Source organism: Somniosus microcephalus, unplaced genomic scaffold (genome assembly GCF_052327205.1).
Source record: "Somniosus microcephalus isolate GS21.2 unplaced genomic scaffold, FLI_Smic_1.0 unresolved_chr1, whole genome shotgun sequence".
In the NCBI taxonomy this organism is placed as follows: Eukaryota; Metazoa; Chordata; class Chondrichthyes; order Squaliformes; family Somniosidae; genus Somniosus; species Somniosus microcephalus.
Genome location: NW_028225179.1, coordinates 9,874,788 through 9,897,919, shown reverse-complemented (window position 1 = coordinate 9,897,919; position 23,132 = coordinate 9,874,788).

Here is a 23,132-nt window from a genome sequence, read left to right as displayed (position 1 = left end):
TCAAGGCTGCCCTGCCCAATTTGATTTGTCCAGTCAATATGAAAGTTAAAATCTCCCATGATTATAGCAGTTCCCTTATTACAAGCCCCAACCATTTCCTGATTTATACTCCGACCAATAGAGTTGCAACTGTTAGGAGGCCTATAGACTACGCCCACTCGTGACTTTTTCCCCTTATTATTCCTTATTTCCACCCAAACCATTTCACTATCCTGATCCTTTGACCCAATATCATTTCTCACTATTGCAGTGATTCCATCCTTTATTAACACAGCCACCCCACCTCCTTTTCCTTTCTGTCTGTCCTTACTAATAGTCAAATACCCCTGGATGTTTAGCTCGCAGTCATGGTCACCCTGCAGCCATGTCTCCGTAATGGCCACCAGATCATACCATGTGTAGTTATTTGTACCGTCAACTCGTCTATTTTGTTACGAATGCTGCGTGCATTCAGATACAGAACTTTAAAACATGTTTTGTGACAATTTATTCCTGCTTTTACCCCCTTTACTACTTTACCTTTATCTTTATATATTCTGTCCCTTCCTGACACGCTCTGGTTTTTAATTCCCCCACTGCTACCTTGCTCTATTGCCTTCTCCGCTGACATTTTTATTTTTCGCTCTCTTGAAACCTCCCCACCACTAATTAGTTTAAAGCCCTCTCTATAGCCCTAGTTATTTGATTCACTAGGATTCTAGTCCCAGCACTGGCCAAGTGAAGTCTGTCCCAACGGAACAACTCTCTCCTGTCCCAGTACTGGTGCCAGTGTCCCAAGAAGCAAAACCCATTTCTCACACACCAGTCTTTGAGCCATGCATTTAACTCTCTGATTTTATTTACCCCAGCCAAATTTGCTCGTGAGGGCAGGTACAGCACGGGTTAGATACAGAGTAAAGCTCCCTCTACACTGTCCCATCAAACACTCCCAGGGCAGGTACAGCACGGGTTAGATACAGAGTAAAGCTCCCTCTACACTGTCCCATCAAACACTCCCAGGGCAGGTACAGCACGGGTTAGATACAGAGTGTCAGCCGTGACTCAGGCGGTAGCACTCTCTCCTCTGAGTCAGAAGGTTGTGGGTTGAAGTCCCACTCCAGAGACTGGAGTCTAAAACTCTGTGCTGCCCCTCCAGTGCAGTGCTGAGGGAGTAAAGCCCAGTGCAGAGTAAAGTTCCCTCTGCACTGCTCCACTAACAGGCCTGAGCCCCAAACTCAGAAGAGCGCCCTCTGCTGCATTCCACTTGTCTCAGCAGCGGGAGAAGCAGGTGGCGGAAGTCCTGCCCCTCGGGCACCCCGATTGGTTGGAGGACCCGCCGCCACCTCAGTCCTCCAAGCTCCACCCGCTCTCTCCCTATTGGTCGGAGCTCCCGTCAGTCACCGCCGTGGAGTTGATGACATGCCCCAGTCCGGCTCCCTGCAGAAGACAAGGGGCTGCGGCCGCTCAATCCACTCTGCTCGGTGCCGGGAGGGCGCTGGGACGGTGCGGTTTGTATTTCCTTTTTATTTATCTCCCTGCCCGTGCTTCTCTCCGCTATATATAAAAAACCCTGGTAAAACTCACTTTCCGCCAGTGATCCAGACTCTCGACGTTGACGGGGCCGACCCAGAATGCGAGGCGCTGCGCAGGCGCGGTAGCGACTGATCCTCGGGAGTGGCACATGCGGAATAGGGGGAGGGGGCGGAGTCTGTTCACAGCCCGCGCTCACCTTGGACCGGCGCATGTGGAGTAGGGGGAGGGGGCGGGGCCTGTTCAGAGCCCGCGCTCACCTTGGAGCAGCGCATGCGGAGTAGGGGGGAGGGTGAGGGGGCCTGTTCAGAGCCCGCGCTCACCTTGGAGCGGCGCATGTGGAGTAGGGCGAGGGGGCGGGGCCTGTTCAGAACTCACCTCCAACAATGAGAACAACAACAACTTGTATTTCTATAGCGCCTTTAACGTAGGAAGACGTCCCAAGGTGCTGCACAGGAGGATTGTAAGACATTGAAAAATGTGACCCCGAGCCACAGAAGGAGAAATTAGGGCAGATGGTCAAAAGCTTGGTCACACAGGTGGGTTTTGATCAGCCATGATCTCATCGAATGGCGGAGCAGGCTCAAGGGGCCGAATGGCCGACTCCTGCTCCTATTTTCTATGAAAGAGAGGCGGAGAGGTTCAGGGAGGGAATTCCAGAGCTTAGGGCCGAGGCAACAGAAGACACGGCCGCTGATGGTGCAGCGATTATAATCAGGGATGCTCAAGAGGGCAGAATTGGAGGAACGCAGATATCTCGGGGGCGGGGGGTGGGGGGAGGAGGTTGTTTTTTTTGGAACTGAGGAGGCTGAGGGGAGACCTGATTGAGGTGTATAAAATTCTGAGGGGCCGAGATAGGAAGGACTTATTTCCCTTGGCAGAGGGGTCCACAACCAGGGGGCATAGATTTAAAGTAATTGGTCAGAGCTTTAGAGGGGAGTTGAGGAGAAATGTTTTCACCCAGTGGGTGGTGGGGGTCTGGAACTCACTGCCTGACAGGGTGGTCGAGGCAGAAACTCTCATCACATTTTAAAAAGTACTTGGATGTGCACTTGAAGTGCCGTAACCTACAAGGCCACGGACCAAGTGCTGGAAAGTGGGATTAGTGTGGATAGCACTTAATCGGCCGGCACGGACAAGATGGGCCGAATGGCCTCCTTCTGTGTCGTAATTTTTCTGTGATTCTATCACAGGGGGCGGGTGGTTGTGAGGCTGAAGGGAATAACTAAGATAGGGAGGGGCGAGGCCATGGAGGGATTTGAAAACAAGGGTGAGAATTTTGAAATCGAAGCATTGCTTAACCGGGAGCCAATGTAGGTCAGCGAGCACAGGGGTGACGGATGAAAGGGACTTGGCATTGAGTTACGACACGGGTAGTTTTGGATCACCTCAAGTTTACGTAGGGTGGAATGTGGGAGGCCAGCCAGGAGTGTGTTGGAATAGTCGAGTCTAGAGGTAACAAAGGCCCGGGTGAGGGTTTCAGCAGCGGATGAGCTGAGGCAGGGGCGGAGACGGGCGATGTTACCGAGGTGGAAATAGGCGGTCTTAGTTATGCTGCAGATATGTGTTCGGAAGCTCATTTCAGGGTCAAATATGACACCAAGGTTGTGAACAGTGTGGTTCAGCTTCAGACAGATGTCAGAGAGAGGGATGGAGTCAGTGGCTAGGGAACAGAGTTTGTGGCAGGGACCGAAAACAATTGCTTCAGTCTTCCTAATATTTAATTGGAGAAAATTTCTGCTCACCCAGAACCGGATTAGAGATCGTGGAGGGGTCGAGAGAAGTGGTGGTGAGGTAGAGCTGGGTGTCGTCAGCGTACATGTGGAAACTGAGGCTGTGTTTTCAGATGATGTCACCAAGGGGCAGCATTTAGATGAGAAATAGGAGGGGCCCAAGGACAGCTCCTTGGGGGACACCAGAGGTAACGATGCGGGAGTGGGAAGAGAAGCCGTTGCAGGTGATTCTGTGGCTACGATTAGATAGATAAGAATGGAACCAGGCGAGTGCAGTCCCACCCAGCTTGACGACGGTGGAGAGGTGTTGGGAGAAGGATGGAGTGGTCAACCGTGTCAAAGGCTGCAGACAAGTCAGGAAGGACGAGGAGAGATAGTTTACCTTTGTCACAGTCACAAAGGATGTCATTTGATGAGACTTGATTTGACTTCAGGGCCAAGTCAGTGAGGTGGATTCGGCTGTTTCTGGCCCACTGGTTATTGTGGGCATGGCTGGACACCAGTGGGACCGGCTCTGCCCTGTTTCTTCTTTGAGGCAAAATAAGCCAAAAAAAATTCCTGCTTCCCCCCTTACCCTTTCTACACTCCTTTTACAGGGTTTTAGAAGTGGAGCATTTACAGACAGGAAGCTCAAACCAAACATCACCGCAAATTCTGACAAAGTTAAGCGATTCATCAGGACCTGATTCAGTCACTCCTTGAATCTTCTGGCACACCCGTGAGTTCACACTGGGGAGAGAACTTTTAAATGTTCTGAAAGAGCTTCAAAATCTACAAATACCTGACGCGACACCAGTGCCTACACACTGGGGGAAACCCGGACCCCGTGTGTGGGAAGGGATTCACTCAGCCATCCGCTCCGATGATACACCAGCAAGTTCACACTCGGGAGGGACCTTTAACCCGCTCCGTGTGGGGGCAGGGATTAATTGCACCCTCTGTGCTGCTGAGACACCAGCTTGTCCACACCGATGAGAGACCGTTGATCTGCTCCGTGTTTTTGAAGCGATTCTGTCATTCTGCCACCCTCCTGAGACACCAGCTTGTTCATAGTGATGAGAGACCAATTAAATGTTCTGACTGTGGGAAGAGATTTAAAACGTCCCAGGACCTGAAGAGACACCAGCTGAAGAGAGCAGGAGAGATTCTGCTCACTTGCTCCGTGTGTGGGAAGAGATTCACTCGGTCCTCGAGTCTGCTGGCACACCAGTGAGTTCACACTGGGGAGAGGCCGGTGAAACATTCCGAATGTGGGAAAAGCTTTCAAAATGTCCCAGGAGCTGAAGGAAAACAGCTAGAGAGAGCAGGAAAGAGGCCATTCACCTGCTCCGTGTGTGGGAAGGGATTCACTCAGCCATCCCACCTACTGAGACACCAGCGAGTTCACACTGGGGAGAGACCATTTAAATGTTCTGACTGTGGGAAGAGCTTTAAAACCTCTGGGGATCTGAAGGTACACCAGCGAGTTCACACTGATGAAAGACCATTTACATGTTCTGTCTGTGGGAAGAGCTTTAAAAGGTCCGAGGAGCTGAAGAGACACCAGCAATTTCACACTGGGAAGAAGCCGTTCACCTGCTCCGTGTGTGGGAAGTGATTCACTCAGTCCTCGACTCTGCTCGAACACCAGCGAGTTCACACTGATGAGAGACCATTTAAATGTTCTCTCTGTGGGAAGAGCTTTAAAACCTCTGGGGATCTGAAGCAACACCAGCGAGTTCACACCGACAAGAGACCGTTTACATGTTCTGTCCCTGGGAAGAGCTTTAAAAGCTCTGGGAATCTGAAGGTACACCAGCGAGTTCACACTGGGGAGAAGTTGTTCACCTGCTCCGTGTGTGGGAAGGGATTCGCTCAGTTCTCCAACCTGCTGAGACACCAGCGAGTTCACACTGTTATAGTCATAGTCATAGAGTCATAACGGCACAGAAGGAGGCCATTCGGCCCATCAAGTCCATGCCGGCTCTCTGCAGAGCAATCCAGTCAGTCCCATTCCCCCGCTCTATCCCCGTAGCCCTGCAAGTTTATTTCCCTCAAGTGCCTATCCAGTCGCCCCTTGAAAACATTCAGTGTGTCCGCTTCCACCACTTCCGTCAGCAGCGAGCTCCAGGTCCTCACCACTCGCTGCGTAAAAAAGTTTTTCCTCACATCCCCCCTGTATCTCTTGCCCAAAACCTTAAATCTGTGTCCCCTAGTCCTTGTCCCATCAACCAGTGGGAACAGCCTTTCACCGTCTAGCCTATCCAAACCCGTCATAATCTTGTACACCTCTACCAAACCACCCCTCAACCGCCTTTGCTCTAAAGAAAACAAATCCAGCTTCTCCAACCTGTCCTTGTAGCTAAGATCCCCCATCCCCAGAACCATTCTGGTAAATCTCCTCTGCACCCTCTCAATCGCCTTCACATCCTTCCTAAAGTGTGGTGACAAGAACTGGACACAATACTCCAGTTGTGGCCTAACCAGCACTGTATAAAGGTTCAGCATAACTTCTGAGGCGCGAGTTGGGTAGGATTGACTGAGGAATGTCACTCAAAGGGTTGACGGTGGATAGGCAATGGCAAACATTCAAAGACCACATGGATGAACCAGAGAATTTGTTCATCCCAGTTTGGCATAAAAATAAAACAAAAAAGGTGACTCAACCGTGGCTAACAAGGGAAATTAGGGATAGCATAAGATCCAAGGAGAGGACATATAAATTGGCCACAAAAAGCAGTAAACCTGAGGATTGGGAGCAGTTTATGATTCAACAAAGGAGGACAAAGGGATTAATTAAGAAGGGGAAAATAGAATATGAGAGTAAGCTTGCAAGGAACATAAAAACTGACTGTAAAAGCTTTTATAGATATGTGAAGAGAAAAAGCTTGGTGAAGTCAAGTGTAGGTCCCTTGCAGTCAGAATCAGGGGAATTTATAATGGGGAACAAAGAAATGGCTGACCAATTAAATACATACTTTGGTTCTGCCTTCACAAAGGAGGACACAAATAACCTCCCAGAGATGTCGGGGAACATAGGATCTGATGAAAGGGAGGAACTGAAATAAATCAGTATTTGTAGGGAAATGGTGTTAGGGAAATTGATGGGATTGAAGGCCGATAAATCCCCAGGGCCTGATAATCTACATGCTAGGGTACTTAAGGAAGTGGCCCTAGAAATAGTAGATGCATTGCTGATCATCTTCCAACATTCGATGGAATCTGGAACAGTACCCATGGATTGGAGGGTAGCTAATGTTACCCCACTATTCAAAAAAGGTGGTAGAGCGAAAATGGGGAATTATAGACTGGTAAGCCTGACATCGGTAGTGGGGAAAATGCTAGAGTCCATTATAAAAGATGTAATAGCAGAGCACTTGGAAAACAGTAACAGGATCGGACAAAGTCAACATTGTAGTGTCCGTGTGTTGATAAAGACACTGAAGACAGGAGTTGGTTCATAGGTGTTTACTAAGCAAAGTCTGGGGGGGGAGGGGTTCTAACAGATATACACAATATACAGGCTTATATAGCCCGAGTGGCAATTACCGGCATTACAGCACACCTGGGGCTTTTAAAGGCACATACACTACAATTCCTCCCCTTTTAGCTAACCAGTACATCATATTTTAAGTAATTATTAATTACATGTTATAAGAAAAATAATATACACATTGCTGTAGTTAATTAATTATAAGTCAGTCTCTCAGGAGGCTTCCTGACTCGGTCCGGATAACGCCTCGGGGTTTTAGTAGTTTCTGGTGGTGTAGTAGGTTCTTTTGGCAAGGCTGATTCGGCTTGAATGCCAGTGTCGGGTTCATCGGGTTCCAGTATCACCGGATCAGAGGTAGATATGGGTATCTCTACTTCATCGTTAGATGTATAGAGTTGTGGTGTAGGTTGTCCCTTTTCGGATGACTTTATGATTTGGTCAGCATGGCGCCATATTATGCTTTCTCCGATGTCCACGGTATACATCAGTGGTCCTAGTCGTGTGCAGATAGTTCCAGGCTGCCATTTCTCGGTACGGTAGTCCCGGGCCAAAACTTGTTGACCTATCTGGAAGGTTCTAGTTGGCCTGTCATTCATGCCTTGAAACTGCCGGTTCTCCACGTCCCTTCTGATGTTGGGCTTGACCAAATCCAGCCGGCATCTTAGGTTTCTATTGAAGAACATCATGGCGAGAGTTTGGTTGGTAACCATATGTGTTGCTTTCCTGTATGCGAATAAGAAGTTATCCACCTTGTGCTGAAGTTTTATGTCTTCATTACCCATGGCCTTTATGGCCTTCTTGAAGGTCTGGACAAACCTTTCAGCCAATCCATTGGTGGCAGGATGGTATGGGGCGGACGTGTAGTGCTTAACCCCATTGTTTTTTAAGAACTTTCTGAATTCTTCGGACACAAATTGCGGTCCATTATCAGAACATATCTGTTCCGGCAGCCCATTCCTGGCAAATATGGTCCTTAATACTGTGATGGTTTTTTCCGTGGTGGTGGAGGACATCTTTATTACCTCCAGCCACTTGGAGTGTGCATCAACCACGATTAAGAACATTGAGTCCATAAATGGACCAGCAAAGTCGATGTGCACCCTTTGCCAGGGAGTTGAGGGCCACTCCCATGGATGTAGAGGGGCTTGTGGTGGAGCATTTTGGACCTTCTGGCATCCTAGGCAGCTCTTGGTCATTTCTTCGATGTCTCCATCGATACCTGGCCACCATACAAATGCCCTAGCTAGGTTCTTCATTTTCACTCCACCCAGATGCCCCTCGTGAAGCTCCTTTGGCATTTTATCCTGGAGTTTGGGTGGAATCACCACTCTGGATCCACACATCAAGGTTCAGAAATCACAGAAATCACAGAAACCTCACAGTGCAGATAGAGGCCATTTCGGCCCATCGAGCCTGCACCGACACATATCCCACCCCCGATCCTCGTAACCCCTACACCAACACATATCCCACCCTATCCCCGTAACCCCACGTATTTAATCCCCCTAACACTAAGGGTCAATTTTATCATAGCCAATCAACCTAACCTGCACATCTTTGGACTGTGGGAGGAAACCGGAGCACCCGGAGGAAACCCACGCAAACACGGGGAGAATGTGCAAACTCCACACAGACAGTCACCCGAGGCCGGATTCGAACCCGGGTCCCTGGAGCTGTGAGGCAACAGTGCTAACCACTACGCCACCGGCACACTGACAGCTGTTCTCTTCTTTGCGAGAATGCTGGCAACAGTGGTTCACCATGTGCTGGCCATCCCTTCACTGTTAAATTGTAGACCCGTGAGAGAGTCGGGTCATTTCTCGTCTCCCTTTCAATGGCAGAATTTGTTACTGGTAGACATTCCACTATGGTAGAGTGGAACATCTCTACTGGGTCTACTGTAGGTGCCTCTTCTACCGTTGGCAACGGTAGGCACGATAAACCATCAGCATTCCCATGCTGTTTTGATCCTTTGTATTCTATGTTGTATTGGTGTGCCCCTAGAAAAAGGGACCACCTCTGTAGCCTTTGCGCTGTCATAATGGGAACACCCTTTTTAGGGTTGAATATGGAGTTGAGGGGTTGATGGTCAGTCAACAAGGTAAATTTTTGTCCGTGTAGGTAATGGTTGAATTTCTTCACTCCCCATACCAGGCTGAGTGCTTCCCTGTCAATTTGGGCATAGTTATGCTCAGCTGAGTTTAATGAGCGTGACGCAAAAGCTATCGACCGTTCTGAGCCATCAGGGAATTTATGCGATAATACTGCTCCTATGCCGTAAGGGGATGCATCGCACGCCAGTCTGATTGGCAGTGATGGGTTGTAATGAGCCAAAACTTCTTTGGACGTGATTAAGCCTTTGCATCTATGGAAGGCACGTTTACAGTCTTCGTTCCATTTCCAAATCACTCCTGTTTGTAAAAGTTCATTAAGAGGGTGTAGAGGAGTTGATAAGTTCGGTAAAAATTTATGATAGTAATTTATTAATCCCAGGAACGACCTTAATTGTGCAACATTTTCAGGTGCTGGGGCTTTTATGACCGCTTCAATTTTTTCAGGTGACTTATGCAACCCTTCATTATTAATTATGTGGCCACAATATGATATTTGATTTTGGAAAAATTCGCACTTGGGGCGATTTGCTCGTAGGCCCCGTTCTTTCAGCCTAGTGAGCACCTGCTCCAAATTGGCAAGGTGCTCGTTGTCGTTTTCTCCTGTTACAAGGATGTCGTCTAGGTAGCATTGAGTCCCCGGAATCCCTTACAAGACTTGCTCCATAGCTCTTTGCCAGATAGCTGGAGCTGATGCTACTCCAAAAACCAGTCGATTGTACTGGTACAGGCCTTTGTGTGTGTTTATCGTGAGATACTTTTTAGAGGCCTCCTCAACCTCCATCTGTAGATATGCCTGTGCCAAGTCAATTTTGGTGAAACGTTTCCCTCCGGATAGTGAGGCGAAAATATCTTCTATCCTCGGAAGAGGATACTGTACTGTGTGAAGGACTGGGTTTACAGTCACCTTGAAGTCTCCACAGATGCGAATTTTTCTCTGTTCTTCAGATTTATCATTATTCAATGCTTTCTTCATGACTGGAACGATGGGTGTTGCCCACTCGCTCCAATCTATTTTGGATAATACGCCTGCCTTTTCCAAATTCTCCAGCTCTGCCTCGACTGCTGGACGAATTGCGTATGGCACCGGTCTTGCCTTAAATAATTTGGGAATTGCTGCATCTTCCACTTTTATTGAGGCGGTGATGCCTTTCAAGGTTCCTAGTTTCTCTTGAAACACTTCTTTGGCGTTGGCCAAGATATCTTTTAATCGTTCAGGTATGATGTCATCATTGTTTTTTTCTTACTGGTCACCGTCAGTGCCTGAATGGAGTGCCAGTCTAAACGTATCTTTCTGATCCATTCACGTCCCAACAACAGTGGACCACCATCTTGTAGAATGTATAACTACAACTTTTGTATTTCTTTGCCGTTGTATACAACAGGCACCCTTATTTTTCCTTTGGGATATACTTTCTGCCCCGTATATGTTTTTAAGATAATGGCTGTGTCTTTTAGAGGTATATGCGAAAATAGCCTCTCGTAATCCCGTCGATTTATTACGGTTAGAGCTGATCCTGTATCTAGCTCCATTTTAACTGGGGACCCTGCTATCATGAGGGTAACCCAAATGGTTTGGTAATCATCTTTGGCAAGTACATTATGTAATTTGAGACAGCTTAGTCTCTTGTTTTCAGAGTCGCCATCGCTCTTCTGGTCTTCGGAGCTACTGTCCGTCATTATTTGTACCTTCCTGTACTTTCCTTTATTGATTTTTTTTTCTGTCTGTGGATTTATTTTGTCCAGATTGGCATACCCGTGCAATGTGTCCAATCTTTCCGCATTGCCTGCATGCTTTGTCCTTGAACCAGCAGTCCCTCTGGTTATGGGTGGATCTGCCGCAGCGATAACATCTTTTGAAACCCTGTGTCATTTCATGGGTGCCAAAGTCCTGTGTCTTTTGTTATATCTCTGCAGCTCCTCTTGCTGCTGCTTCGTATGATACAGCCATACTGAAAGCTTTGTCCAATGTTAAATCTTTTTCAGAAAGCAGCCTTTTTTGTGTTCCTTCACTTAAGAGACCGCAAACGAATTTGCCTCGAAGATAATCTGATTGTCCTGCCCCGAATTGGCAGTAATTTGATAGCTTTCTTAATTTGGTTAGGTAATCAGCGTTACTTTCATTCTTGTGTTGATTTCTCTTGAAGAATTTGAATCGTTCCACTATCAGCAGCGGTGTTGGGTTTAAGTGCGCCTGCAGGGTATCAACAATTTCTTTAAAATTCTTGTCCTTTTGTTTGACTGGAGTGATTAAATTTCGTAACAGCCCGTATGCCTTTGCGCCCATTAGGTTCAGCAGTACTGAAGTTTTTTTTCATCTTCTATTCCATTTGCAGTGCAATATACCTCTACTCTGTCCACGTATGTGGTCCAATCTTCTATTTCGCTATCAAAAGCATCAATATTGCCAGACTTAGGCATTTCAGAAAAGATATGGTGCTTCCCATGCTTTCCCGCCGCTGCTGCCGATGACAACGCTGTTTCCCGCGGTTTCCGTTCTTTTTTTAAAAATTTATTTACAGTTGGAGACTTGTTCCCGCCGGACTTTCTCTCCAGTTCTGAACGCTGACCTGCTTGCCGCGCCGGCCGTCTCCCGAGTGCTCCCTCCCAGTCCGTTATTGCTTGCCTCCGATTTCGCTGCCTGTCTCAGCTGTAGAGCCAGCCGCTGGAGCCCCAGCCTGACGCCCAGGAAGGATTAGCGCAGTACCTGCCACCAGCTTGGCCAGCTGGTGAAACCACAGCTTCTCTCACTTTCTTGAGTCTTCTGGGCGCCCGAGGAATCGATGTCCTTGAGGTGCTGCCGAATTGCAGGTAAGTCCGTTTCCACTTCGTCGCCACTGTAGTGTCCGTGTGTAGATAAAGACACTAAAGACAGGAGTTGGTTCATAGGTATTTACTAAGCAAGTCTGGGGGGGGGGGGTTCTAACGGATATACACAATATACAGGCTTCTTTAGCCCGAGTGGCAATTACCGGCATTACAGCACACCTGGGGCTCTTAAAGGCACATACACTACAAACATGGATTTACAAAAGGTAAATCGTGCTTGACTAATCTACTGGAATTTTTTGAGGATGTAACTAGTAAAATAGATAAGGGAGAACCAGTGGATGTGGTGTATTTGGACTTTCAGAAGGCTTTCGATAAGGTCCCACATAAGAGATTAACGTGTAAAGTTAAGGCACATGGGATTGGGGGCAAGGTATTGACTTGGGAGAACTGGTTGGCGGACAGAAAGCAAAGAGTTGGAATAAACGGGTCTTTTTCCGAGTGGCAGGCAGTGACTAGTGGGGTACCGCAGGGATCAGTCCTTTGACCCCAGCTATTCACAATATATATTAATGATCTAGACAAGGGAACTAGATGTAATATCTCCAAATTTGCAGATGACACAAAGCTGGGTGGGCGTGTGTGCTGTGAGGAGGATGCCGAGAAACTACAGGATGATTTGGACAGGTTGGGTGATTGGGCAGAAGCATGGCAGATGCAATATAAAGTGGATAAATGTGAGGTTATCCACTTTGGTGGCAAAAACAGGAAGGCAAATTATTATCTGAATGGCAATAGATTGGGAGAAGGGGAAGTCCAACGAGACCTGGGTGTCCTTGTGCACCAGTCACTGAAGGTAAGCATGCAGGTGCAGCAGGCGGTTAAGAAGGCAAATGGTATGTTGGCCTTCGTAGCGAGAGGGTTTGAGTACAGGAATAGGGATGTCTTGCTGCAGTTGTACAGGGCCTTGGTGAGACCACATCGTGAGTATTGTGTGCAGATTTGGTCACCTTATCTGAGGAAGAATGTTCTTGCCATGGAAGGAATTCAGTGAAGATTCACCAGGCTGATACCTGGGATGGCAGGAATGACGTATGAGGAGAGATTGGGATGATTGGGCTTGTACTCGCTGGAGTTTAGAAGACTGAGAGGGGGTCTCATTGAAACTTATAAAATTCTGCCAGGACTGGACAGACTAGAGGCAGGAAGGATGTTCCTGATGGACGGGGAGTCCAGAACCAGGGGTCACAGTCTAAGGATAAGGGGTAAGCTATTTAGGACAGAGATGAGGAGGAATTTCTTCACCCAGAGAGAGGTGAACCTGTGGCATTCTCTACCACAGAAGGCAGTAGAGGCCAATACATTAACTATATTCAAGAAGGAGTTGGATATATTTCTTAAGGCTAAAGGGATCAAGGGGTATGGGGAGAAAGCAGGGGCCAGGTACTGAATTTGGATGATCAGCCATGATCGCATTGAATGGCGGAGCAGGCTCGAGGGGCCGAATGGCCTACTCCTGCTCCTATCTTCTATGTTTCTATGTTTCTCTCCTTTTGTACTCGATGTCCCTATTTATGAAGCCCAAGATCCTATATGCTTTGCTAACCACTCTCTCAATATGTCCCGCCACCTTCAGGGACCTATGCACATTAACTCCCAGGTCCCTCTGTCCCTGCACACTCTTTAAAACTGTGCCATTAAGTGTATATTGCCTCTCCCTGTTCCTTCTGCCAAAATGCATCACCTCACACTTCTCTGTATTAAATTCCATCTGCCACTTGTCTGCCCATTCTGCTAGCCTTTCTATGTCCTGTTGCAGCCGATTGGTATCATCCTCACTGTTTGCCACACCCCCAAGTTTGGTGTCATCGGCAAATTTAGAAATTCTACTCTGAATTCCAATATCCAGGTCACATATATATATATATATCAAAAAAATTATATAACTGTTATTCTGATGATTCCCTTCTTTTGACTGTTCTTGGTGTTACATAGAATGTACAGCACAGAATCAGGATATTCAACCCAACTGGTCCATGCCGGTGTTTATGCCCCACACCCACCCTACTTCAATTAACTCGATCAACATATCCTCCTATTCCTTACACACTCATGTGGCTTCTCCTTAAATGCATCTGTACTTTTAGCCTCAACTGCTCTTTGTGGTGGCGAGTTCCACATTCTCACCACTCTCTGGGTAAAGAAGTTTCTCCTGAATTCCCTCCTGGATTTATTGGTGACCATCTTATATTTCATGGATATTAAAACCCCAATAACTGGACTGGATTTTAATATTCTGTATCAATAAACCAGCTTTGTTTGAAACACCCAGTCTATTGAGGCCTTGTTTCTAAGATAAGCCGAGTGCTAGTTGATGACTTGTTACAGACATTCCCTGTCCTCTCAATGTCGGTGTCCAGGGGAGAAGCTGATGGGTTTGTGTTACTTTCTTGAAGTGAATTTTTGTGCTCCTGAAGGTGCTGGATGTCACTGTGGGGAAAGGAACATTTTAACATTCTCAGCACCTGGTGTCAACATCAAACACTCCCAGGGCAGGTACAGCACGGGTTAGACACAGAGTAAAGCTCCCTCGACACTGTCCCATCAAACACTCTCAAGCCAGGTACAGCACGGGTTACATACAGAGTAAAATTCCCTCCCCACTGCCCCATCAAAGACTCCCAGGGCAGGTAAAGCATGGGTTAGATACAGAGTAAAGCTCCCTCCATACTGTCCCATCAAACAGTCTCAGGCCAGGTACAGCACAGGTTAGATACAGAGTAAAATTCCCTCCACACTGTCCCATCAAACACTCCCAGGGCAGGTACAGCACAGGTTAGATACAGAGTAAAGCTCCCTTTACACTGTCCCATCAAACACTCCCAGGGCAGGTACAGCACGGGTTAGATACAGAGTAAAGCTCCCTCTACACTGTCCCATCAAACACTCCCAAGGCAGGTACAGCATGGGTTAGATACAGAGTAAAGCTCCCTCTACACTGCCCCATCAAACACTCCCAGGGCAGGTACAGCACGGGTGAGATACAGAGTAAAGCTCCCTCTACACTGTCCCATCAAACACTCCCAGGGCAGGTACAGCACGGGTTAGATACAGAGTGTCAGCCGTGTCTCAGGCAGTAGCACTCTCTCCTCTGAGTCAGAAGGTTGTGGGTTGAAGTCCCACTCCAGAGACTCGAGTCTAATACTCTGTGCTGCCCCTCCAGTGCAGTGCTGAGGGAGTAAAGCCCAGTGCAGAGTAAAGTTCCCTCTGCACTGCTCCACTAACAGGCCTGAGCCCCAAACTCAGAAGAGCGCCCTCTGCTGCATTCCACTTGTCTCAGCAGCGGGAGAAGCAGGCAGCGGAAGTCCCGCTCCTCGGACACCCCGATTGGTTGGAGGACCTGCCGCCACCTCAGTCTTCCAAGCTCCGCCCGCTCTCTCCCTATTGGTCGAAGCTCCCGTCAGTCACCGCCGTGGCGTTGATGACGTGCCCCAGTCCGGCTCCCTGCAGAAGACAAGGGGCTGCGGCCGCTCAATCTGCTCCGCTCGGTGCCGGGAGGGCGCTGGGACGGTGCGGTTTGTATTTTCTTTTTATTTATCTCCCCGCCCGCGCTTCTCTCCGCTATATATAAAAAACCCTGGTAAAACTCACTTTCCGCCAGTGATCCAGACTCTCGCGGTTGCTCGGGCCAACCCAGAATGCGAGGCCCTGCGCAGGCGAGGTAGCAGCTCAACCTCGGGAGCGGGGCCCGGCGGCGCATGCGGAGTAGGGGGCGGGGCCTGTTCGGAGCCCGCGTTCACCTTGGAGCGGCGCCTGCGGAGGAGGGTGAGGGGGCGGGGCCTGTTCAGAGCCCGCGCTCACCTCGGAGCGGCGCGTGCAGAGTAGGGGGAGGGGGGCGGGGCCTGTTCGGAGCCCGCGCTCACCTCGGAGCGGCGCGTGCGGAGTAGGGGGAGGGGGCGGGGCCTGTTCGGAGCCCGCGCTCAGCTCGGAGCAGCACGTGCGGAGTAGGGGGAGGGGGCGGGGCCTGTTCGGAGGCCGCGCTCACCTCGGAGCGGCGGGGGAGGGGGGCGGGGCCTGTTCGGAGCCCGCGCTCACCTAGGAGCGGCGGGGGAGGGGGGCGGGGCCTGTTCGGAGCCCGCGCTCACCTCGGAGCGGCGGGGGAGGGGGGCGGGGCCTGTTCGGAGCCCGCGCTCACCTCGGAGCGGCACGTGCAGAGTAGGGGGAGGGGCCTGTACGGAGCCCGCGCTCACCTCGGAGCAGCACGTGCGGAGTAGGGGGAGGGGGCGGGGCCTGTTCGGAGCCCGCGCTCACCTCGGAGCGGCGCATGCGGAGTAGGGGGAGGGGGCGGGGCCTGTTCAGAGCCCGCGCTCACCTCGGAGCGGCGCGTGCGGAGTAGGGGGAGGGGGCGGGGCCTGTACGGAGGCCGCGCTCACCTCGGAGCGGCACGTGCGGAGTCGGGGGAGGGGGCGGGGCCTGTTCGGAGCCCGCGCTCACCTCGGAGCGGCGCATGCGGAGTAGGGGGAGGGGGCGGGGCCTGTTCAGAGCCCGCGCTCACCTCGGAGCAGCACGTGCGGAGTAGGGGGAGGGGGCGGGGCCTGTTCGGAGCCCGCGCTCACCTCGGAGCGGCGCATGCGGAGTAGGGGGAGGGGGCGGGGCCTGTTCAGAGCCCGCGCTCACCTCGGAGCGGCGCGTGCGGAGTAGCGGGAGGGGGCGGGGCCTGTTCGGAGCCCGCGCTCACCTCGGAGCGGCGCATGCGGAGTAGGGGGAGGGGGCGGGGCCTGTTCAGAGACCGCGCTCACCTCGGAGCGGCGCGTGCGGAGTGGGTGGAGGGGGCGGGGCCTGTTCAGAGCCCGCGCTCACCTCGGAGCGGCGCGTGCGGAGTAGGGGAAGGGGGCGGGGCTTGTTTGGAGCCCGCGCTCACCTCGGAGCGGCGGGGGAGGGGGGCGCGGCCTGTTCAGAGCCCGCGCTCACCTCGGAGCGGCGGGGGAGGGGGGCGGGGCTTGTTCAGAGCCCGCGCTCACCTCGGAGCGGCACGTGCGGAGTAGGGGTAGGGGGCGGGGCCTGTTCAGAGCCCGTGCTCACCTCGGAGCGGTGCATGCGGAGTAGGGGGAGGGGGCGGGGCCTGTACGGAGCCCGCGCTCACCTCAGAGCGGCACGTGCGGAGTAGGGGGAGGGGGCGGGGCCTGTTCGGAGCCCGCGCTCAGCTCGGAGCAGTGCATGCGGAGTAGGGGGAGGGGGCGGGGCATGTTCGGAGCCCGCGCTCACCTCGGAGCGGCACGTGCGGAGTAGGGGGAGGGGGCGGGGCCTGTACGGAGCCCGCGCTCACCTCGGAGCGGCGCATGCGGAGTAGGGGGAGGGGGCGGGGCCTGTTCAGAGCCCGCGCTCACCTCGGAGCGGCGCGTGCGGAGTAGGGGGAGGGGACGGGGCCTGTATGGAGCCCGCGCTCACCTCGGAGCGGCACGTGCGGAGTAGGGGGAGGGGGCGGGGCCTGTTCAGAGCCCGCGCTCACCTCGGAGCGGCGCGTGCGGATTAGGGGGAGGGGGCGGGGCCTGTTCGGAGCCCGCGCTCACCTCGGAGCGGCGCGTGCGGAGTAGGGGTGGGGGCGGGGCCTGTTCAGAGCCCGCGCTCACCTCGGAGCGGTGCGTGTGGAGTAGGGGGAGGGGGCGTGGTCTGTTCGGAGCCCGCGCTCAGCTCGGAGCGGCATGTGCGGAGTAGGGGGAGGGGGCGGGGCCTGTTCGGAGCCCGCGCTCACCTCGGAGTGGCGCGTGCGGAGTAGGGGGAGGGGGCGGGGCCTGTTCAGAGCTCTCCTCCAACAATGAGAACAACAACAACTTGTATTTCTATAGCGCCTTTAACGTAGGAAAACGTCCCAAGGCGCTGCACAGGAGTATTGTAAGACATTGAAAACTGTGACCCCGAGCCACAGAAGGAGAAATTAGGGCAGATGGCCAAAAGCTGGGTCACAGAGGTGGGTTTTGATCAGCCATGTTCTCATTGAATGGCGGAGCAGGCTCGAGGGGCCGAATGGCCGACTCCTGCTCCTAATTTCTATGAAAGAGAGGCGGAGAGGTTCAGGGAGGGAATTCCAGAGCTTAGGGCCGAGGCAACAGAAGGGACGGCCACTGATGGTGCAGCGATTATAATCAGGGATGCTCAAGAGGGCAGAATTGGAGGAGCGCAGATGTCTCGGGGGGGAGGAGGTTGTTTTCTTTGGAACCGAGGAGGCTGAGGGGAGACCTGATTGAGGTGTATAAAATTCTGAGGGGCCGAGATAGGAAGGACCTATTTCCCTTGGCAGAGGGGTCCACAACCAGGGGCATAGATTTAAAGTAATTGGCCGGAGCTTTAGAGGGGAGTTGGGGAGGAATGTTTTCACCCAGTGATAACTCCCCTATCTTCTATGTTTCTATGTATTCAATCTTTCCTTGCAGCTGAAATTCTCTAATCCTGGCAACATCCTCGTAAATCTCCCGTCTCGAGCAGTCACATATTTCCTGCAATGGGGACGACCAGAACTGCATGCGGTGGCCTAACTGGTGTTTTTGTACAGTTCAAGCAGAACCTCCCTGCTCTTACATGATACAGAAAGAGAGGCACTGCCCCTTTAAATAGCAGGGGACACAAAGAAACATAGAAGATAGGAGCAGGAGTAGGGCATTCGGCCCCTCGAGCCTGTTCCGCCATTCAATGAGATCATGGCTCATCATCCAAATTCAGTATCCTGTCCCTGCCTTCTCCCCATATCCCTTGATCCCTTTAGCCTTAAGAAATATATCCAACTCCTTCTTGAATATATTTAATGAATTGGCCTCCACTGCCTTCTGTGGCAGAGAATTCCACAGGTTCACCACTCTCTGGGTGAAGAAATTCCTCCTCATTTCTGTCCTAAATGGCTTAACCCTTATCCTTAGACTGTGACCCCTGGTTTCTGTGGCCGTAGACGTGACTCCAGGATGGTTTGTTGCCTCCCTGGTGCCAGGGTCAAGGATGTCACTGAATGGCTGCAGGGCATTCTGAAGGGGGAGGGTGAACAGTCAGAGGTCGTGGTTCACATTGGGACCAACGACATGGGTAGGAAGAGGGATGAGGTCCTGCAGCAAGAATTTAGGGAGCTAGGTAGCAGATTAAAGAGCAGGACCTCAAAGGTTGTAATCTCTGGATTACTCCCGGTGCCACGTGCTAGTGAGTATAGGAATAGGAGGATAAAGCAGATGAATGCGTGGCTAAAGAGTTGGTGCAGGAGGGTGGGCTTTAGTTTCCTGGATCACTGGGTCTGCTTCTGGGGAAAGTGGGAATTGTACAAGTCGGACGGGTTGCACCTGAACCAGAACGGGACAAATATCCTTGCGGGGAGGTTTGCTAGCACTGTTGGGGGGGGTTTAAACTAACTTGGCAGGGGGATGGGATACAGAGTGGAGCTATAATAGGGGGTGATGTACAGCCAAATATAGAGGAAAAAAACAAGTCAGCTTGGAAGGCAGAGCAAATATGTAACGGCACAAGGGAGTAGGGCAAGGCTGGATGGCATTTATTTTAATGCAAGGAGTCTTGTGAATAAGGTGAATGAACTGAAGGTGTTGATGAACACATGGGAGTATGATATTGTTGCTATCACGGAGACATGGTTGAGGGAGGGGCAAGACTGGCAGCTCAATATTCCGGGGTATAGAATCTTCAGGCGAGACAGAGGGGGGGTAAAAGAGGAGGGGGTGTCGCAATATTAATTAAGGAGTCAATTACTGCTGTAAGGAGCGATGATATATTAACAGGTTCCTCTAATGAGGCCATATGGGTAGAACTTAAAAACAAAAAGGGGGCAAGCACTTTGCTGGGAGTGTACTATAGGCCCCCAAACAGTCAGGGGCAGATAGAGGAACAGATATGCAGGCAAATCTCAGAGAAGTGTGCAAATAATAGGGTAATAATAGTGGGGGATTTCAACTTCCCCAATATTAACTGGGATAGTCAGAGTGTGAAAGGCTTAGAGGGTGCAGAATTCTTAAAGTGCATCCAGGAGAGCTTTTTGAGCCAGCATGTAGAAAGTCCTACAAGAGAGGGGGCGGTACTGGACCTAATTCTAGGGAATGTGGCCGGGCAAGTGGTAGAAGTGTTAGTAGGTGAGCACTTTGGTGACAGTGACCATAATTCAGTGAGATTTAAGGTAGTCATGGAAAAGGACAAAGATGGACCAGAAATAAAGGTTCTAAATTGGAGGAAGGCCGATTTTAATATGATAAGGCAGGATCTGGCCAAAGTGGACTGGGAGCAGCTACTTGTAGGAAAATCCACATCAGGGCAGTGGGAGTCTTTCAGAAAGGAAATAGAGAGAGTACAACGCCAACATGTTCCCGTAAAGGTCAAGGGTGGGACCAACAATCCCAGGGAACCCTGGAGGTGAAGGGACATACAAATATGGTTTAGGAAAAAAGGGAGGCTTTTGGCAGATACAAAGGACTAAAAGCAGTGGAAGCCCTAGAGGAGTATAGAAAGTGCAGGGGGGTACTTAAAAAAGAAATTAGGAGAACGAAGAGGGGTCATGAAAAAACACTGGCAGGCAAAATAAAGGAAAATCCCAAGATGTTTTATTAGTATATTAAGGGAAAGAGGATAACCAGGGAAAGAGTAGAGCCCGTTAGGGACCAAAGTGGCAATCTGTGTGTAGAGCCAGAAGATGTAGGTGAGGTTTTAAATTAATATTTTGCATCTGTGTTCACTATGGAGAAGGACGATACAGGCATAGAAATCAGGCAGGGGGATTGTGATATACTTGAACAAATTAGTATTGAGAGGGAGGAGGTACTAGTGGTTTTAGCGGGTTTAAAAGTGGATAAACCCCCAGGCCCAGACGAGATGTATCCCAGCCTGCTGTGTGAGGCAAGGGAGCAGATTGCAGGGGCTCTGACACAAATTTTCAGAACCTCTCTGGCCACAGGGGAGGTGCCAGAGGACTGGAGAACAGCTAACGTAGTACCATTATTCAAGAAGGGTAGTAGTAGGGATAAACCAGGGAATTACAGGCCAGTGAGCCGAACATCAGTGGTAGGGAAATTATTGGAAAAAATTCTGAGGGACAGAATTAGTCTCCACTTGGAGAGGCAAGGATTAATCAAGGATAGTCAGCATGGCTTTGTCAGGGGGAGATCATGTCTAACCAATTTGATTGAATTTTTTGATGGGGGTGACTAGGTGTGTGGATGAGGGCAGTCCAGTTGATGTAGTCTACATGGACTTCAGTAAGGCTTTTGACAAAGTCCCACATGGGAGACTGGTCAAGAAGGTAAGAGCCCATGGGATCCAGGACAAATTGGCACATTGGATCCAAAATTGGCTTAGTGGCAGGAGGCAGAGGGTGATGGCCGAAGGTTGTTTTTGTGACTGGAAGCCTGTGTCCAGTGGTGTACCACAGGGTCTGGGTTCTTTGCTGTTTGTAGTGTACATTAATGATTTATGTAGGAGGTATGATCAGTAAGTTCGCAAATGACACGAAAATTGGTGGAGTGGTAAATAGCGAGGAGGGAAGCCTCAGGCTACAGGAGAATATAGACGGGTTGGTTAGATGGGCAGCACAGTGGCAAATGGAATTTAACCCTGAAAAGTGTGAGGTGATGCATTTTGGGAGGACTAACAAGGGAATACACAATGAATGGTAGAACCCTAGGAAGGACAGAGGATCAGAGGGACCTTGGTGTGCATGTACATAGATCCCTGAGGGCAGCAGGACAGCTAGATAGGGTGGTTAAGAAGGCATATGGGATACTTATATTCTATGCCTCGGCTAATGAAGGCAAGAGCAGGGAGGTTATGATGGAGCTGTACAAAACACTAGTTAGGCCACAGCTGGAATACTGTGTGCAGTTCTGGTTGCCACACTATAGGAAGAATGTGATTGCATTGGAGAGGGTGCAGAGGAGATTCACCAGGGTGTTACCTGGGCTGGAGCGCTTCAGCTATGAAGAGAGACTGGATGGGCTGGGGTTGTTTTCCTTAGAGCAGAGAAGGCTGAGGGGGGACCTGATTGAGGTGTACAAAATTATGAGGGGCATAGGGTAGATAAAAAGGAACTTTTCCCCTTAGTAGAGGGGTCAATAACCAGGGGGCATAGTTTCAAAGTAAGGGGCAGGAGGTTTAGAGGGGATTTGAGGAAAAACTTTTTCACCCAGAGGGTGGTTGGAATCTGGAACTCACTACCTGAAAGGGTGGTAGAGGCAGGAACCCTCACAACATTCAAGAAGCATTTAGATGAGCACTTGAAATGCCATTGCATACAAGGCTACGGACCAAGTGCTGGAAAATGGGATTAGAATAGATAGGGCTTGATGGCCGGCGTGGACACGATGGGCCGAAGGGCCCCTTTCTGTGCTGTATAAATCTATGACTCTATGATAGCACTCTTGCCTCTGAGGCATAAGGTTGTGGGTTCAAGTCCCACTCCAGAGACTTGAGGACAAAAATCCAGGCTGACACTCCAGTGCAGTGCTGAGGCACTGTCAGAGGTGGCGTCTTTCGGACGAGACATTAAACTGAGGCCCTGTCTGCTCTCTCAGGTGGATGTAAAAGATCCCATGACACTATTTTGAGAAAGAAAGACTTGCATTTATATCGTGCTTTTATGACCATCAGACGTCTTGAAGTGCTTTACAGCCAATGAAGTACTTTTGAGGTGTAGTCACTGTTGTAATGTGAGAACGAGCAGGGGAAATATCCCCGGTGTCCTAGCCAATGTTTATCCCTCAATCAATGTAACAAAAGGATAATAGCAAAATACTGCGGATGCTGGAAATCTGAAATAACAACAGGAAATGCTGGAAACACTCAGCAGGCCAGGCAACATCCGTAGAGAGAGAAACCGAGTTAACAAAAAGATAGATTATCTGGTCATTATCATATTGCTGTTTGTGGGAGCTTGCTGTGCGCTATTTGACTACCGCATTTCCTACATTACAACAGTGACTACACTTCAAAAGTACTTCATTGGCTGTAAAGCACTTAGGACGTCTGGTGGTGGTGAAAGGCGCAATAGAAATGCAAGTGTTTCTTTCTTCACTGGTCTCACCAGCGACCTCGTCTGGCTGATGGTTAATTGACAGACGATAGTCCGTGCATATGCACAGGGAGCGGCGGTTCGGACCGAGTCCGGCACAGTGACCCCTCCCGATCACCAAGGGTAATAACCGTGCATGCCCAGAGGGGGCCAACCCCCCCTCCCCCACTCGGAGCTGCGCCTGCGCACTCGGATCCTGCCGGACGGAGTCGGCGCGGGGCATTCCGGGGAAAGGCCTTGGTGTTGGGTCCAGAGTCGCGATCGGTGATGCAAAGTGAGTTTTCTCCGCTCTGATTGGGTGGAGAATTGCGCGGGGTGGGGGGAGGGGTGGATCGGGAGAGAATAAAGAGAAATAGAAAAACCTGAGAGTCCGCGAGGCCCTGGACCGAGCGGCGTCAGTTGGACGGAGCACGTGATCTCCTCGGGGACACGTGACCCGGGCCCAGGGCCTGATTGACGGGAGCTTCCGACCAATAGGGAGCGAGCGGGGCTGGAGG